Consider the following 18,207-nt stretch of genomic DNA (forward strand, 5'->3'; position numbering starts at 1 on the left):
TGTGTGTCTGTGTGAATGAAATACAGAGAGGGAGTGCGAGTGACAGGTTTTGTGTTATAACCTATTATGTTAGGGACGCACAGTGTGAGCACTCGGGTCGCATCAGATCATCGGGCCATATAGTGTGAGACCCTGCATCGTGACCTACGAACTTCTAACCCCTGCAAGTCAATCGTGCAGTTTGAGCAGGAGCTGAATAACGCGACTGTGTATGCCCAGCTTAAAGCTACCTCCCCCCTGACTGCCTTCGTGTGGCTCTGTCCATTATCTCACTGTTTGAATTGGAAAAAATTCCAAAGAGAAAAAATGACCAATAATCATCCCACAGATGTAATATTATCTACAGCTACTCTTAGTACCATTGATGTTAAGTTAGACTCTTTTTCTCCAATTGATCTTTCTGAGTTAACTTCTATAATTACTTCCTCCAAACCATCAACGTGTCTTTTAGACCCCATTCCTACAAAACTGCTCAAAGAAGTCCTGCCATTGATTAATTCTTCGATCTTAAATATGATCAACCTATCTCTAATAATCGGCTATGTACCACAGGCCTTCAAGCTGGCTGTAGTTAAACCTTTACTCAAAAAGCATCTCTAGACCCAGCAGTCTTAGCTAATTATAGGCCAATCTCCAACCTTCCTTTATATCAAACATCCTTGAAAGAGTAGTTGTCAAACAGCTAACAGATCATCTGCAGAGGTTTATTTGAAGAGTTTCAGTCAGGTTTCAGAGCTCATCACAGCACAGAAACAGCTTTAGTGAAGGTTACAAATGATCTTCTTATGGCCTCTGACAGTGGACTCATCTCTGTGCTTGTCCTGCTAGACCTCAGTGCAGCGTTCGATACTGTCGACCATAATATCCTATTAGAGCGATTAGAACATGCTGTAGGTATTATAGGTACTGTGCTGCAGTGGTTTGTATCATATCTATCTAATAGACTCCAGTTTGTGCATGTAAATGGAGAGTCCTCTTCACACACTGAGGTTAATTATGGAGTTCCACAGGGTTCAGTGCTAGGACCAATTCTGTTTACATTATACATGCTTCCCTTAGGCAGCATCATCAGAAGACATAGCATACATTTACACTGCTATGCTGATGACACCCAGCTCTATCTGTCCATGAAGCCAGATAAGATAAGATAAGATAAGATAAGATAAGATAAGATAAGATAAGATAAGATAAGATAAGATAAGATAAGATAACCTTTATTAGTCCCACACGTGGGAAATTTGTTTTGTCACAGCAGGAAGTGGACAGTGCAAAAGTTATGACGCAAAAATTAGAATACAATAAGAATAAATACAGTACACAGCTGTACAGAATAGAATAAAATAATATACTATATACAGTAGAATAAAATAGAATAAAAATATACAATAAGATAAAAATAGAATACGAATACTATATACAACTGAGTAAAAATACAACGATGCCAGAAAAGATTATTGCACTTAGTGTTATTGCACATGTGTGGATGTGTGTGTTTGTTCAGTTAAAGTCTTTGTTGTGGAGTCTGACAGCAGTGGGGAGGAAAGACCTGCGAAATCTCTCCGTCCCACACCGTGGGTGCCGCAGTCTCCCACTGAAGGAGCTGCTCACTGCTGTCACAGTCTGCTGCATGGGGTGGGAGACGTTGTCCAACAGGGATGACAGCTTAGCCGCCATTCTCCTGTCACTCACCACCTACACTGGGTCCAGAGGGCATCCTAGAACAGAGCTGGCCCTTCGGATCACCCTGTTCAGTCTCTTCCTGTCCCCAGCAGAGATGCTGCCGCCCCAGCAGACCACACCATAAAAGATAGCAGAAGCCACAACAGAGTCATAGAAGGTCTTCAGGAGTGGGCCCTCCACCCCAAACGACCTGAGTCTCCGCAGCAGGTACAGCCTGCTCTGCCCTTTCCTGTAGAGGGCGTCTGAGTTATGAGTCCAGTCCAGTCTGTTGTTCAGATGAACACCAAGGTACCTCTAGCTGTCCACAGCCTCAATGTCCATACCCTGGATGTTCAGTGGTTGCAGTGGAGAATGCTTGTGCCTGCGGAAGTCTACCACCAGCTCCTTGGTTTTACTGGCGTTGATCTGGAGGTAGTTCAGCTGGCACCAGTCCACAAAGTCTTGCGTCAGTCCTATATACTCCTTGTCGTCCCCATCAGTGATGAGGCCGACTATTGCAGAGTCATCAGAGAACTTCTGCAGGAAGCACTGGGTGGAATTGTGGGAGAAGTCTGCAGTGTAGATGGTGAAGAGGAACGGAGCCAGAACCGTTCCCTGTGGGGCCCCCGTACTGCAGACGACCCTGTCCGACACACAGCCCTGAGTCCTCACATACTGTGGTTGGTCGGTGAGGTAGTCCAAAATCCAGGTAGTGAGGTGATGGTCCACTCCAGAGTTCTCCAGCTTGTCCTTCAGAACCGAGGGAAGAATAGTGTTGAAGGCACTGGAGAAATCAAAGAACATGATTCTCACAGTGCTTCCAGCGGTCTCCAGGTGAGTGAGGGAACGATGTAGGAGGTGAATGACGGCATCATCCGCTCCAATGCCAGGCTGGTAGGCAAACTGAAGTGGGTCCAGTGATGAGCTTGTTAGGCGCCGAAGCTGAGCCAGGACCAACCGCTCCAGGGTCTTCATCAGGTGGGATGTCAGAGCCACCGGCCTGTAGCTGTTGAGGTCCTTGGGGCGTGAAGTCTTTGGCACTGGTACAACACAGGAGGTTTTCCAGAGCTGTGGGACTCTTCCCAACCTCAGGCTCAGGTTGAAGAGGTGCTCCATCACCCCACACAGTTGGTCCGCGCAGGACCTGACGACCCTCGAGCTGATGCCATCTGGGCCCGCTGCCTTCTTGCCATTAATCCTCCTCAGTTCCCTCCTAACCTGGGTGGTTGAGAGAGACAGGCTGGAGCCTTGTGTTGAGTGTGTATTGGATGCTGTTGTTGGGGGTGGGGGGGAGTGAGCAGGGTGAATAGAGGAGGTGTGAAGTGTCTGAGGTGGAACAGCAGCAGTGGGGGTGGGTGAGTCTGCAGCCGATGTTGTAGACTGTCTCATGGTTGAATCAAATCTGTTGAAGAAATGATTCAGTTCATTTGCCCACCTCACATCCCTCCCAGGCAGAGATAACACACACCAATGAGTTAAACTGCAGGAATGTCTTAAAGACATAAAGACCTGGATGGCCGCTAACTTTCTGCTTCTTAATTCAGATCAAACTGAGGTTATTGTACTCGGCCCTGAAAATCTTAGAAATATGGTATCTAAGCAGATTCTTCCTCTGGATGGCATTACCTTGGCCTCCAGTAACGCTGTGAGGAACCTTGGAGTCATTTTTGACCAGGACATGTCCTTCAATGCACATATCAAACAAATATGTAAGACTGCGTTCTTCCATTTGCGCAACATCTCTAAAGTTAGAAATATCCTGTCTCAGAGTGACGCTGAAAAACTAGTTCATGCATTTATTACTTCCAGGCTGGACGACTGTAATTCATTATTATCAGGATGTCCAAAAAACTCCCTGAAAAGCCTTCAGCTAATCCAAAATGCTGCAGCAAGAGTCCTGACAGGGACTAGAAAGAGAGAGCATATTTCTCCTGTATTGGCTTCCCTTCATTGGCTTCCTGTTAAATCCAGAATTCAAAATCCTGCTCCTCACATACAAGGTCTTAAATAATCAGGCCCCATCTTATCTTAATGACCTTGTAGTACCATATCACCCTATTAGAGCACTTCGCTCACGCTCTGCAGGCCTACTTGCTGTTCCTAGAGTATTTAAAAGTAGAATGGGAGGCAGAGCCTTCAGTTTTCAGGCCCCTCTTCTGTGGAACCAGCTTCCAGTTTGGATTCAGGAGAGAGACACTATCTCTACTTTTAAGATTAGGCTTCGAACTTTCCTTTTTGCTAAAGCATATAGTTAGGGCTGGACCAGGTGACCCTGAATCCTCCCTTAGTTATGCTGCAATAGACGTAGGCTGCCGGGGGATTCCCATGATGCATTGAGTTTTTCCTTTCCAGTCACCTTTCTCACTCACTATGTATTAAAAGACCTCTCTGCATTGAATCATATCTGTTATTAACCTCTGTCTCTCTTCCACAGCATGTCTTTATCCTGTCTTCCTTCTCTCACCCCAACCGGTCGCAGCAGATGGCCCCGCCCCTGCCTGAGCCTGGTTCTGCTGGAGGTTTCTTCCTGTTAAAAGGGAGTTTTTCCTTCCCACTGTCGCCAAAGTGCTTGCTCATTGGGGGTCATATGATTGTTGGGTTTTTCTCTGTATCTATGAAGTGCCTTGAGGTGACTTTTGTTGTGATTTGGCGCTATATAAATAAAATTGAATTGAATTGAATTGAATTGGAGGGAAGGACACAAGGGAACAGGTTCAGACTGGATTCTGTTAAGGTAATTAACTCATGTTTAAAAAGATTTTGGGTTCTTTTAGCTTTGACTTACTGTAGTAACATCAGTCGTGGTCAAATATTAAGTTTTACCTAGGCTGTATTATCAGTTCTAATATTTGGCTGACTACTAATGGGTAGTTAGCCAAAACTGCCAGCCAGCTAGCTAGCTTACTTCATACAGTTTGCTGAATTGTTAGCATGCAGTGAGAGTTTAAAGTTATTAATGGTGCTAGTTGGGTAAATTTAGTTTCGTGTTCAAAAATACTTAACATAACTATACGACAAAAGAACTACAGTTGATATCCACCTTTGCAAAAGTCCGTTTTGGGTGTCCCACCCACGGAAAATAAAAAGCTGCAGTGTTTTATTTTTTTTCCTTCTTAAGCTGCGCGCTCTCTGTCTGCACTGTGCTTGGTGTGTTTGTGTGTGCGGAAGGGCAACTTGGGAGGACCGATACTGGTTTGAGACAAATCTGACAATCGGGCTCGTAACTTTACAACGCTGTTTTCGAATTCACTTGAGGATAACTTAAGCCTGCAGCTCCAGCACCAGTCAAACTGTCGTCTTACATCCAGTGTTCTCTGCTGCTTAAATTTTTTTGTTATGGAAAAAGCCAGGGGTGTAGGACAGATCTATATTTAATTTACACGATGAATGAGGATTTATTTACTTACTCATCAAGAGTTAACTGTCTTATGACCAAAATTACATTTAACCAACATGAGTTTATTCAAATTTTATTTGCAAGTCCAGTTTGGGTAATGAAATTAAAGATAACACAAGGGAATAAAATAATGCACGGGCATGGCATAAACCAAATGCACATTCATGAAAGACATCTTTACCTATAGATTTACTTTAAGCTTCATTTCCAGCAGATTATGATTAATCATATAAACTATTGTAAGTTGGAAATGTGAACTTACTTCCAATTATTTATGTTGTAAACTAAATCAAATCAAATCAAATCACTTTCATTGTCACATCACATGTGCAGGCACACTGGCACAGCACATGCGAGTGAAATTCTTGTGTGCGAGCCCCACAAGCAACAGAGATGTGCAAACACAACAACACAAACGAGCAAAATACAAGAATGGCCAACCTGAAACTAATAAATATATGTACAATATATAATAGTGTATGCATTTCTGGATGTGTATACTAAATATTTTCCTACGTGTGTGTGTGTGTGTGTGTGTGTGTGTGTGTGTACACATTTTTACAAATTAAATAGTAAAAAAAAAAAAAAAAAAAAAATAATAATAATAATAATAATAATAGTAATAATAAAATATATAAAATATACAGAGTTGAATATGTGCAAAACAAGTGGCATTTATATACAGTATGGAGTGCATAATGTTGAAGTTCCAGTAGTGAAGCTGAGGTGTCTATGACGTGTTCAGCAGTCTGATGGCCTGATGGAAGAAGCTGTCTCTCAGTCTGCTGGTACGGGACCGGATGCTGCAGAACCTCCTTCCTGATGGAAGCAGTCTGAACAGTTTATGCTGGGGTGACTGGAGTCCTTGATGATCCTCCCCGCTTTCCTCAGGCACCGCTTCCTGTAGATGTCTTGGAGGGAGGGAAGCTCACCTCCAATTATCCGTTCAGAGCACCGCACTACTCGCTGGAGAGCTTTGCAGTTGTAGGCGGTGCTGTTGCCATACCAGGTGGTGATGCATCCAGTGAGGATGCTCTCAATGGCACAGTGATAGAAGGTCCTGAGGATGCGGGGCTCATGCCGAATCTTTTCAGTCTCCTGAGAAAGAAGAGGCGCTGCTGCGCCTTCTTCACTGTTTTGTTTGTGTGTACTGACCACGTAAGATCCTCAGCCAGATGTACTCCAAGGAACCGGAAGCTGCTCACTCTCTCCACAGCAGCGCCGTTGATGGTGATGGGGGTGTGTACTTCTCTGCACCTCCGGAAGTCCACTATCAACTCCTTTGTCTTTGCGACGTTGAGGGTGAGATGGTTGTCTTGACACCAGTGGGTCAGGGCGCTGACCTCCTCCCTGTAAGCCGTCTCATCACCGTTGGTGATAAGACCCACCACTGTAGTGTCGTCCGCAAACTTCACAATGATGTTGGAGCTGTTAGTGGCTGTGCAGTCGTAGGTGTAGAGTGAGTACAGGAGAGGGCTCAGTACACACCCCTGTGGAGCACCAGTGTTCAGTGTGATGGGGGATGAGGTGATGCTGCCCAGTCTGACCACCTGGCGTCTGTCAGACAGGAAGCTAAGGATCCAGCTGCAGAGGGAGCTGCTCAGTCCTAGATCCTGCAGTTTCCTGTCCAGCTTCGAGGGAACGATGGTATTGAATGCTGAGCTGTAATCTACAAACTAATCTACTATAATCTGTAATAATCTACTGTGATCTACTATTAATATAAATCAGGTCACTTTAACCTTGCTGAACTGAGGTAACATTTTTTCTTATGGATGAACTGGCCTAATCTGAGCTTTGATCATTTGCCACCCAAGAACCAGGATGGAGGTTAGTCAGTGTGCTGTCATACACCATCTTCCCTCATCCACCTACAGGAATATTGACATCATTAGGTATGTTTCCATTTTCGGAACTTAAGGGTAATTTTAAGGATGCACCAAAATGAAAATTCTTGTCTGAAACCGAAAATAAGGAAAGCAACGTCAAAAACCGAAACACTGAAAGAAATGGTTATGTCTATAAGAACCATAGTATTTGTGGCTACAATGTGTTCTAACCGCACTAGAATCAAGGCACTGCAATGAATCAATAACAAAACTGAAATTATTTATTTACTACTGACGTAACAACAGTGCACAATATAAATTAAAATTTAAAATAAAATGTTTAGCGCTACCCCACTCATGTACATAATAAGAAATCATAAATGAAAAAAATTATAGATGTACAACTGAAAGTATTGCTAAGAGAGATATGTAATAATGCTGCAGCGGGTCATTTTTGAAGGAGCGTTACATCTTTTTCCGCAGATTTTCTGGTTGTGACTCTTCTCTGATTCTGATAGCCTCTGCTGCTGGTGCTGACTGTCCCACTAAGCTCACCATCTCAGCCTGTGAGTGAATGCGCGGCCTGCCATCTTTCTCCCTATTACCCCGAAGTTCTGATCGTGGAAACACACCTCATGTGTACATTGTCAACATTGTAGGGACGTGCCATCTTGGGTGCCTCACGATTACGATTCGATTATAAAACGATTGTTTTTGTTGCATATTTTTTCCCCATTCAGGGTTTTTCTTTTTTCATTCCCTCCATAGATAAGTTCTAATCCTAAATCCATTCATTTTATATTAATGGAAGCTTCCTGTCTTTTATTTATTTGAAACCACAAATAAAATCAACAGATAAAGTAAGTAAAGTAAAATTTTATTTATATAGCACCTTTCTAGATAAAAAGATCACAAAGTGCTTCACAAAGTATAAAACAAAAACAGACAAAAGTTAACAATATGCAGTTCTAAAAAGATGTGTTTTTAGTTGTTTTTTAAAAGTGATCACTGAGTCTGCAGATCTTAAGTTCCGAGGAAGAGTCCACAGTCTGGCGGCCACAGTAGCAAAAGCTCTATCTCCCTTGGTTTTCAGCCTTGTATGCTGAATAACAAGTAGGCCCTGATCACAAGACCTCAGGGACCTCCTAGGGGCATAGGGCTGTAAAAGTTCAATGGTGTAGGCTGGTGCTTGTCCTAGAAGAGCTTTAAAGGTCAGAACCAGTATCTTAAAATGGACTCTGAATTCTTTTTTTTCTTTTTTTTTTTTTTTTTTTTTTTTGGCCTGTACCGTTTGGCTCTTTTGCCATCAGAATTGTTGTCTAAAGGCAAAGAAAGATGCCCAACGGATTTACTTTACCAAACTGACCATCCCAGCCTTGCCGTAATGGTCCATTTGATTCACCTTTTATTGTTTATTTTATTTTCACTTACTGAATACGGGACAGACTTGACTGGGGGAAAGAAGGGGAGAAAGAAAGAGGGAAAGAGAAACAGCTGAGAAGAGGGACGGGGGAGAAGGGCAAAAGACAAAAACCAACCGAACGGGCAGAGAAAAAAAAATGCATATATCAATCACCTGGATCACCTGCTGAGAAAGAAAAAAGAAAGCAAGCAGAAGAGAACAAGAGTAATAGAATAAACAACATCACAATGATATATGGGAATATGACAGTAAATACTAAATGTTAAACATTATTGTGCAGCACATAAGATCAACAGAACACAGTGTGCTTTGAGGTAGGAGCCAAAAAGGGTGTAGTTTGTGGGTGTGATCACCCGTGTGTACACCTGTGAGCATGGACGCGCTTGTTTTTTGTTTTTTTAAAAGGTTCCTTCATGTAATAATCTGCTAGAGGGTGTGGGGGGGCCACAGCCCCGTCCTCCAGGGCATGAAGCAGGTGTGGAGGAGATCAAAACTCCAGACATCCAGAGGCCCCCAGAGCACAAGAGACCAAGGAAGACCAACAGAGGGGCAGCTGCGCCACTGTCCCGGAAAGAGCTGAGGAGAGTCCCAGATGAGGGCTCACTCAGCAGCCGCGGAGCAGAAGCCAGGGGGAGTTGCAGTGACGCGCCCGTGAGCTCCGCCGGCAGCCAGCTGCGCCTGAGTGACCGAGCCCCAGGCCGAGAGGCCGGGGGCACCCCACCTCCGAAGTGGCCCGAGCGAGCCCCAGGCTCCAGGCCCCGATAAGCGGCCGCCAAGGAGTGAGCCGGTGTGTACCTGGACGCCCATCCCCAGACACAAAGAACCACCAACGCACCGATGTCTGAGGGGGTCCGCCACTGGCAGGGGAAGTGGTGGTAGGGGGAGATAGGCCTCCAAACCTTGGAGGGCCTGAGATGTCCCCAGAGAGGTGGCGCCTGACACCCAATCTGACATATAGACACAGACATACAGGCACACACAGATACAAACATCCATTCCCACCCTCATGCTCTCATATGCACTTACTCCACACTCAACCAACGTGGAGACAGACATAAAGAGACGTTGTACACACGATCACACTCCCCAAGCGTACTCTACAAACCGGGTCTAGGTGCCCTCGCCCCTGGAGGGGGGAACTGCACCCAGACCCAGGTGGTGTTTCCCTTTTCCCTGCGGTGGGGGGAGGCAGACCGCCCCGACTCCGCAGCAGCAGGAAGGCTCCACACTCCAGACCGCAGTCGGACGGCCAACTCCTCCTCCTAGCCCCCCTGCTCCAGCAGGTCGCAGAGAACGGGGGTGAGAGAAGACTCCAAACCTCCCTCCACCCGCTCATTGTAATGTTGATGCATGTGTGTTCTAAGGTGCATTTAAAACCCAGGAGGGCATGGAGCTACCTGCCAGAGAGCAGCAGGTAAGCGCATGATCCCTCCTGCTAGCCCTCAATGTCTACGTGTATTTAAAATTGAGAGGTGGGCAACGATGCCAGGGGTGGGGTGTACACCCTGATGGTACTTTGGACTCCGTGTATCGTGCCCACCCCCAAGATCCTATATGTATGTGTAATGAGAGTGTGAGTAATGTGAATGTCTAAGTTGTGGGATAAAATTGAGGCAGAGGCAGCCAGAAGGGGACGGGGGGGGGGGGGGGGGGGGTAGCCTCCTCTGCACCCTGGTGACATACCCCTACTCCAAGGCCCTGCATGTGTGGGTGGTTGTGGTGGAGCGGGAAGAGGGAGGCAGCTGGAGATGGGGAGGGAAGGAAGGGAGGGGCAAGTGACCCCTCCCTGGGGCCAGCTCCCCCGCTGACCCCAGTAGGCACCCCCATACTCCGCGACCCGCCAGGGAAAGGGGGCCCAGGCCCATCCAGACCGGGCCCAGTGCAGCAGCGCCGCCCGGTCCCACAGAGCCCGGGACAGTCCACCCAACCCCACCACAGAGAAAACTGCACCCACCCCACCATCCACTCATCTTCCAGACTACATAAGACAATAAACACCCAGGCTGAGATCTTCCTCCACCTCTCCTGTATCTCCCCCTCCTGCAGAGGGAGCTCCTGAGGAGAGGAAAGCTCCTGCAAGATGTGACAATCTCCCCCACCAGTTGAAGAGCCCCCCAGGTGGCTCGACGCACCGGCGGCACCCTGCTCCAGGGCTGGGCCCCCATGCACCCACCCGCCCACAACCCCGGCAACACACCAACCAGGACCCAAGCCCCCGAGGCCCAGTCCGGGTCCCAGCCCAGAGACAGAGCGCCCCCAGAACCTCACGCCCATCCCGGACCCACCCAGGGCCAGCCAGGCTACCAGGTCAGTAACCCACGTCCGTCAGCACAGACCCTCCCCTAGCCCCGCTGCACGCAGCCGCGAGGAAACAGTCACCGGAGAGCCAACAGAGCCCCTAACCGGACATGACCGCTACCCCGGGTTGAGCCCCCCAAGGAAGATGCCTCCGGGGAACCCCCCGACGCCCTAAGCCTGTCCCTACCCCCACACCAATCACAACAGTGAAGGCGGGACCAAACTATGACCCCCCACCCCCACTAGGTGATGGAGCTGATCAAAGGAGCCCAGAGCAATTGATCTGATGTGGTGGCAGAGGCTGTATCAAGACTAATGTAATCTAATAGATAATTTCTATATTGGTTAGAATTAAGATTATTTTTATTTTTCCAGTTCATGAGGACTGTTTTCTTGGCTATGCATAGGGCAGTGAAAACCATATGGGCGATATTCTTTTCTGAAGTGACATTATCTAAGCTGCCCAACAAACACACTAAGGGGGAAGTTGGAATGTTACATTTCAGACACTTCGATAAGTCTTCACATATCTCGCGCCAAAACTTCTGAACTGGTGGACAGAACCAAAGAGCGTGGATATAATTGTCCGGTGAATTGGTTTGGCAGTGTGAGCAGTTGTTGGTAGACGTAAAGCCCATCTTGAACATCCGATGACCTGTATAGTGTACTCTATGTAATATTTTGTATTGAATTAATTGAAGACTGGGATTTCTAATTAGATGAAAGGTTTTTAAGCAAATCTGAGACCAGAAGTTTAGGTCTAAGTTAACTGATAAATCCGCTTCCCATTTTGCAATAGGAAGTGATATTGATTCATCTGTTTTAGAAAGCATTCTGTATATTTTGGATAGTAATTTGGGGGGTTTAAGAGTAAGAAATTGAACCACACTTGGTGGTGTTTGTAGTTCAACTTGACCCGGTTTAAATTTCTTTTTTACTATGGATTTAATTTGTTGATATTCTAAAAATCTTTTCTTGTTGATCCCATATTGTGTAACTAGTCCGTCAAATGAAATAAATTCTGTTCCTTCTAGTATATGTTCTAAATATTTGATTCCTTTATCACTCCAACCTGAAAAGTTTATCATATTATTGTTTTGTAATATGTCAGGGTTGTTCCAGATAGGTGTACGTTTGCATGGGATTAATGAAAACGCCGTCAATTTTAGAAACTCCCACCATGCTGTCAGAGAAGAGCTGATGTTGATGCTTTTAAAGCATTCATGTCGTTGGATGTTTGGGCTGATAAATGGTAGGTCTGAGATCTCTAGATTATTGCAGAGTGCTTGTTCTACATCTAGCCAAGGTTCATCTAAGAGGGTGTGTTTTAACCATGGACTCTGAATTCAACGGGGAGCCAGTGCAGCTGTATAAGCAACGGTGTTACATGAGAGTACTTAGATGTTTTTGTCAGAAGCCTTGCTGCAGCATTTTGGACAATCTGCAGACGCTCCAGGGAGTTTTTGTTTAGACATGTAAACAGTGAATTACAGTAGTACAATCGCGATGAAATGAATGCATGAATAACAATCTCCAGTTCAGTATGAGATACTCTGGGGCTCAATTTAGAAATGTTTCTTAAATGATAGAAGCAGGACCAAAATAGAGATTTGACGTGAACATCCAGGGTAAGAGTAGAATCAAAGGTTACCCCGAGGTTCCTGATAGACGGTTTCACAAATGTTGAAAGAGGACCAAGAGCATTCATTATGTTAGGTACATGTCTGTCTGGAGCACATACAAGGACTTCAGTCTTTTCTTCATTAAGTTGGAGGAAGTTGTCAGCTATCCAACCTTTGATGGATTCTAAACACTCATTTAAAATCTGCAGCCTAGAAACATCTTCAGGTTTAAAAGAAATATATAACTGGATATCATCTGCGTAGCAGTGGTAGCAAATGTCCTCAAAGGTGCTCAAAATATGCTGGAAAGGAATTAGAAATGTCCAAAGTATGTTTCAAAATCATGTCAAGGTCATATTTTCAATTAACAATAAACATGAAATGTGTGTTGGCAGTTTAAGTATAATAAAAAAGGACCATATTTTGATTTCCTTAAAGGAGGAAACTCAAACACATCCATCAAATTCAGTTTACTTTTAGACCTTTAACCCTGTTTAATGTGTTCCTTCTGTATGTGGTTAAAAAGAAAAATTTAATAAACTTCAGGTCAGCTTTTCCAAGTCAACCATTACAGAAATTACTTTAAAATCTAAGTAGAAATAATTTAATTTTATTAGAAAATAAACCATAAATAATATCTTCCTTTAAGTCATGTAGGACAAAAATTACACAAATCTTAAAATTATATTCTGAGAAAATAAATATTATTTTCCAGTCAGAGTAATAGAAAATAAAAGCAGCATTGATCTATGAATGTTGAACAGCTTTTTCAAAGTTTCTGTATCAGTTTGACCAACGGGATGTTTACACATTAGGAGTTGATGTCACACTGTCAGCTACAGCTAAGCTGCCTAGGTTCAGAAGAGAAAAAGTTGGCAAATCAGGGGAAACTTGACATTTCTGCTAACATGAAACACAACAGAGACACTACTTTCAAGACTAAGGTGCTAAATATTTGTTGTTTTGTGAATTTTGCACCGAAGGGGTGAGACGGAAGTAACAGCCAGCTGTTTCTTGTCAGTCCGTCCGCTAAAAATGTCCGGGCGGCATGTCCGAATATTACGTTTTCCTCCCTTGTTTATTATGAAAAATAATCGAGTTTTAAACGTTTTTGAATCGTAATCGATTTGGTACATTTAACATCGTGATTAATCCATTTTTTTAATGAATCACCACACCCCTACAACATTGAGGAAATATAACTGTACTAACCTCACTGTTCATTTTGGCACAGCATATTGAGTGACAGAGTTTTGTGAAATAAAAATGAACCCACAAATATGGGCCGGGAATATTGAACTGAAAGTTGATTTAGTCCTTTCTTTCCTGTTCTGTTTAAACATAGCCCTGTTCAGGGCACTACCAACTCTCTTCCCATCACAAGCTGCACCACCCAAGAAGATGGGACAGTGAAGCACTGATTCTTGTCCTTCAGGTCTGGGTTTCTTCATATTTGTTATCAAATAATGCCCCTAAAGCCTTCACTTTAACAGTTTATTTAGCATATGGTGTTTTTATTTAACTATTACAGGTGCAGTATCTTTGTCATTTCCTAAAGTGTGTAAAGACATAAACCTAACGGTGATGAGGCAGAATTTATTACATTTTCCAATGGCATGAATATTTGGGATTTTCTATACAGTATTTGTCTATCTAAAGAAAAATAACATTAATATGGACTGTAGCGCATCTGATCTATGGTTGTCATCATTCATGTATCACCCCAAGGGTGCACCCCAAAGGGTGCAATAAAGTGAAGTCCAAGTCTAATACATACTTGTGGTTATTTGAACTACCCTGATAGCGTTGGAGTTTCTCCGTACATTGTACAATTTTGTCTTTGTTTTTCTTTTGCCAACAGAAGATCCAGCATCAGCCCTGTTCTGCTCTTTGAAGGGTCCCGCTGTCTTATTGCAGATGGAACCACTCCCATCACCACATTTGCCACAGATGACCTTGGAGAAGGTTTGCTGTATCTTATGGCATACTACTACACCCTGCATCTCACCTATCCTGAATGTGTGGCAAGGCTTCTGTCTGTCATTCAGGCTGAAGTGTTAAAGGACAAAATCCATGAGCAAGACACCACAGGCTCATACAAAACAGTCATGGCAGGCTGTAGAAATTTTTATTCAAACGTAGAGCTGTGTGAGCAAGATATAACTTAGGTCTGTGTTAGGGCTGGGCGATATGACCCAAAATTCATATCTCGATATTTTTTACCTAGATGGCGATATAAGATATACATCTCGATATTTTTTTTTTTAAAGCCATAAAGTAAGAACAAAAAGAGAGTTCTTAGTCAAAGCTGTGTCCCAGATGTCACACAGGCACTTTTATTAACATAGAGCATAGATGTACATAAAATTTACTCAAAAATAAATTATGAGCATTCATTAAATAATAATGGTCAATAAATAAAAGAAAACAATGTTGTTTTTGTGCATAACAAAAAGCTCACAATTGTGCAGTCAAAATGTAAACTAAAAGACGCTGAGCATAGTAACAAAGACAGATTTCACAGCTGCTCTGTTCCCAAGTTCTACTGTGTGACTGATAGCATTGAGTTTGAAATCCTCTTCGTAACCACGTCTCTTAACAGGTGCCATTTATCGTCCTTATACACAGTAGGGTAATATTACGTTGAAGCACAGTGCGTATCACTCCGCGAGGCTCCTCGGTAGCCGCAATGCTCTGACAATCCATCAAGTGGTGCAGCACCGTAGCTTACCAAAGTCGTACTAAAACATTTTTTGACAGATTGCTGAGCGTGTTCCACATAAAATCGGTTCGCGGCCATCAAGCACAACCAGAATTCATACATAAGGCGCGCTGTCAACTTTTGAGAAAATGAAAGGATTTTAGGCTGTGCAGCGCCTCTGGGCTGCATGGCGTTAGCGTGGTTAGCTCGTTAGCGTGGTTAGCTAGCTAACACATTGACGCCGTCCAGCCCCACGCATGGGGCCATGCGCAGTAACTCGTTAACGGAGATTTGCCGTGTCCATCTTGTTGCTTCCTGCAGGTGAAGCGATGGGGGAGGAGGGGGAGTTGTATTCAGTGAAGGAGAGGCGAGGCCGAGTAACGTTGCGTAAAGACAAAAGTGGATGAAAGAGAGGCAAACTTGCAGCTCGACAAGTATAGTTATAACGTGACATAGACTATATCGATATAAAAGATATTGTCACATCTTATATCTCGTATAAAAATATATCGATATTTTTTAAAAACTCGATATATCGCCCAGCTCTAGTCTGTGTTGGAAGGTTTGGGCCTGATAGCTTTGAAGTTGCAATTTACTCTTGAATTCTTTTTTTTTTTTTTTTTTTTTTTATTCTAATTAATGTAATACAAAGTACTTTTTTCTTTAAACACATCTGTTCTGCAACTTGTTTAAAATTGCAAATACTCTTTTTATTACATTTTATATGTTGAGTAGCTAGCTGGTTCAGCAGTTCTAAAAGGAACACAAAATAACAATGTTACACTTACAATGTGTCTTTAAATTTCTGTGTGCAATGATTGACTGAAATATTTGTTACTGTTTGGAGAGTTTGTTTCCAATAAACGTCATGTACACAGTATACTGTACCTGCTTTCATTTGGTGTACATGCTTTGTCCTGTTTTAAGATTTTTTTTAAAAAGATGTATCTTGTTTAGTGGGTCTTGTTTTAAGATCTTTTCTCTCAAAGTAAGAAAAAATGAAAACTTAAAAAAAGCACTTATAGACTTATTTTGGTTTTATTTGACTTAACAGAGTTCTTGGAATAGCTAATTCACAACTTGTTTTAAGATATCTCTTACTTGTCCAAAGCCTATATATTTTTCTTATCAAGTGTAATTCTCTTACTGCACTGGCAGATTATTTCACTAAATTTAAGAAGATTTAGACTATAATCTATTATTTTTTTTAACTTATTTTAAGATGGGTATTTTTTTGCAGTGCAGTCTGTGGGACCACTGTCGGTCCTGAATGATTTCCATGAAAAAAAAAAGTGTCTGATAGAAGTTCTACAAGTGAGTCCTCTTGTTCTCACAAGTCTGAGCTCCTCAACTTCAGCTTCTGAGCTGCTACCTGGAAGGAGTCAGGGCTCCACCTTCTTTTGGAGAAAGAGGCAAATTTTCACAATAAGAGGATGTGTTCGGGGAGGACTTAGATGTACTGTGTCAAGAAGCAGAGGTGGGACCAAGTCATTGTTTTGCAAGTCTCAAGTAAGTCTCAAGTCTTTATCCTCAAGTCTCAAGTCAAGTCTCAAGTAATGTCAGGCAAGTCAGAGTCGAGTCTCAAGTCACTGGTGTAAAAGTCCGAGTCAAGTCACAAGTCTGAAACTTTGAATTTCAAGTCCTTTCGAGTCTTTAAAAAAAACAAACGAAAAAATAATGTTGCAGTTATATGCTAAATGTAAATATTAGACCATGTAATTTTAAAATCTGTGTTTTTCTCAACACATGACAAAATAGTGAACTTAGAAAATATACACAAATTGTGAAATTGCACCTCTTTAAAATGCAGCTCAATTAAACTTAGCTCCAAGAATAATTTTCACCGACAGTTCTGAGATACGCTGCATGTTATTCTTGGATGCGGTTGTAGGACCAGCTTTAAAATCGCATGACAAAAATATCATACACATTAAAAAAAACTGTATCACCAACGTAGCCTGGAAAACATTTGCTAGTTGGATGAAGTCAGCTATCTCATCCTAGCATATTTATATGCATATTTATAATTATACGGTTCTTGGAGTGAGTGCATACACTCATGAAGTTTAGTAACTTCCGGTCACTGCAACAAGCCCAGGTACAGTTTACCGACGGATGGGTGCAGGACCTTGAAATGCACCGTGTAGAACGAAAGACCATCGTACGTATCATAAGTTTACTAGTCTCACAAATCGTCGTCATAAATACACATTCGTTAACCGTTTATTAATAGGACCTTTGAGCTCAACGGTAATTAATTAGTAGTAGAAATAATTTCTGGTACCCATCACAGAAATGTAGCAGTGACAATAATATTGTATGCTGTAATCGTACTGGGCAATTAGTGATACAAAAAACCTGTTTTATCCTGTGAATAAAAGTATATGTTTTTGTCAGTGTACCATAATAACAGAAGCGAAACGCAATATTGTGTCAGGACAATTTACTATTTATGCACAATAAATAAAGGAGCATAGCGCGACAATTTCTGTTCAGCGCCAGACTTGCTTGTAACCTATATCACCAATTATGTTAAGAAAAATGACGCATTAACTACAACAGCAGACTGACCTTTGTGTAAATGCTTGGAGCAGACTAACCTGTGAGCTGGAGGGTTCTAGGACGTTATATTTGATCTTTGAATGGCTGCAATCCAGTCGCCTCTTTGTTACTTCGGAAACATGGCTCGAACAATTTCTCTTCCACGACGTAATCCGATAACAACCGATCTCTTTACCCGTCGGCTTTCCGTGGCTGTCATGCGACCGGCTATTGCAGTTAATAATACAACAGCTTCTTGACATTTTTGTGTTTCTTTTTATCGCTGTGTGACTGATTTTAATTGAAAGCCTGCGTGCGCTAGTACCGCTTGCCACGAGTTCCCAGAATCCTTTGCGGTTCTACCCGTGAATGACGTCACATTTTCAATCTCTATATAATATGCATGTTAAATTTATATTTGGGGTGAAATATCAAGTCTTTTCAAGTAAACCGGTTCAAGTCCAATTCAAGTCCCAAGTCATTGGTGTAAAAGTCCAAGTCAAGTCACAAGTCTTAGAACATTTTTTCAAGTCAAGTCTAAAGTCATAAAATTAATGACTCGAGTCTGACTCGAGTCCAAGTCATGTGACTCGAGTCCACACCTCTGTCAAGAAGCACTGTGTGCAAGCAGGAGATGAGGACTCAAACACAGACTTCACAGAGGCAAAAATGGGAACTCAAAAAGGTAGTTTATTGTAGGCTCGGGAAAATGATACAACTAATGATGAACTAAACTA

Source organism: Mchenga conophoros, linkage group LG11, assembly GCF_057382185.1.
Source record: "Mchenga conophoros isolate Kocher_MC1m ecotype Shallow Benthic linkage group LG11, M_conophoros_male_GT1.1, whole genome shotgun sequence".
Lineage (NCBI taxonomy): Eukaryota > Metazoa > Chordata > Actinopteri > Cichliformes > Cichlidae > Mchenga > Mchenga conophoros.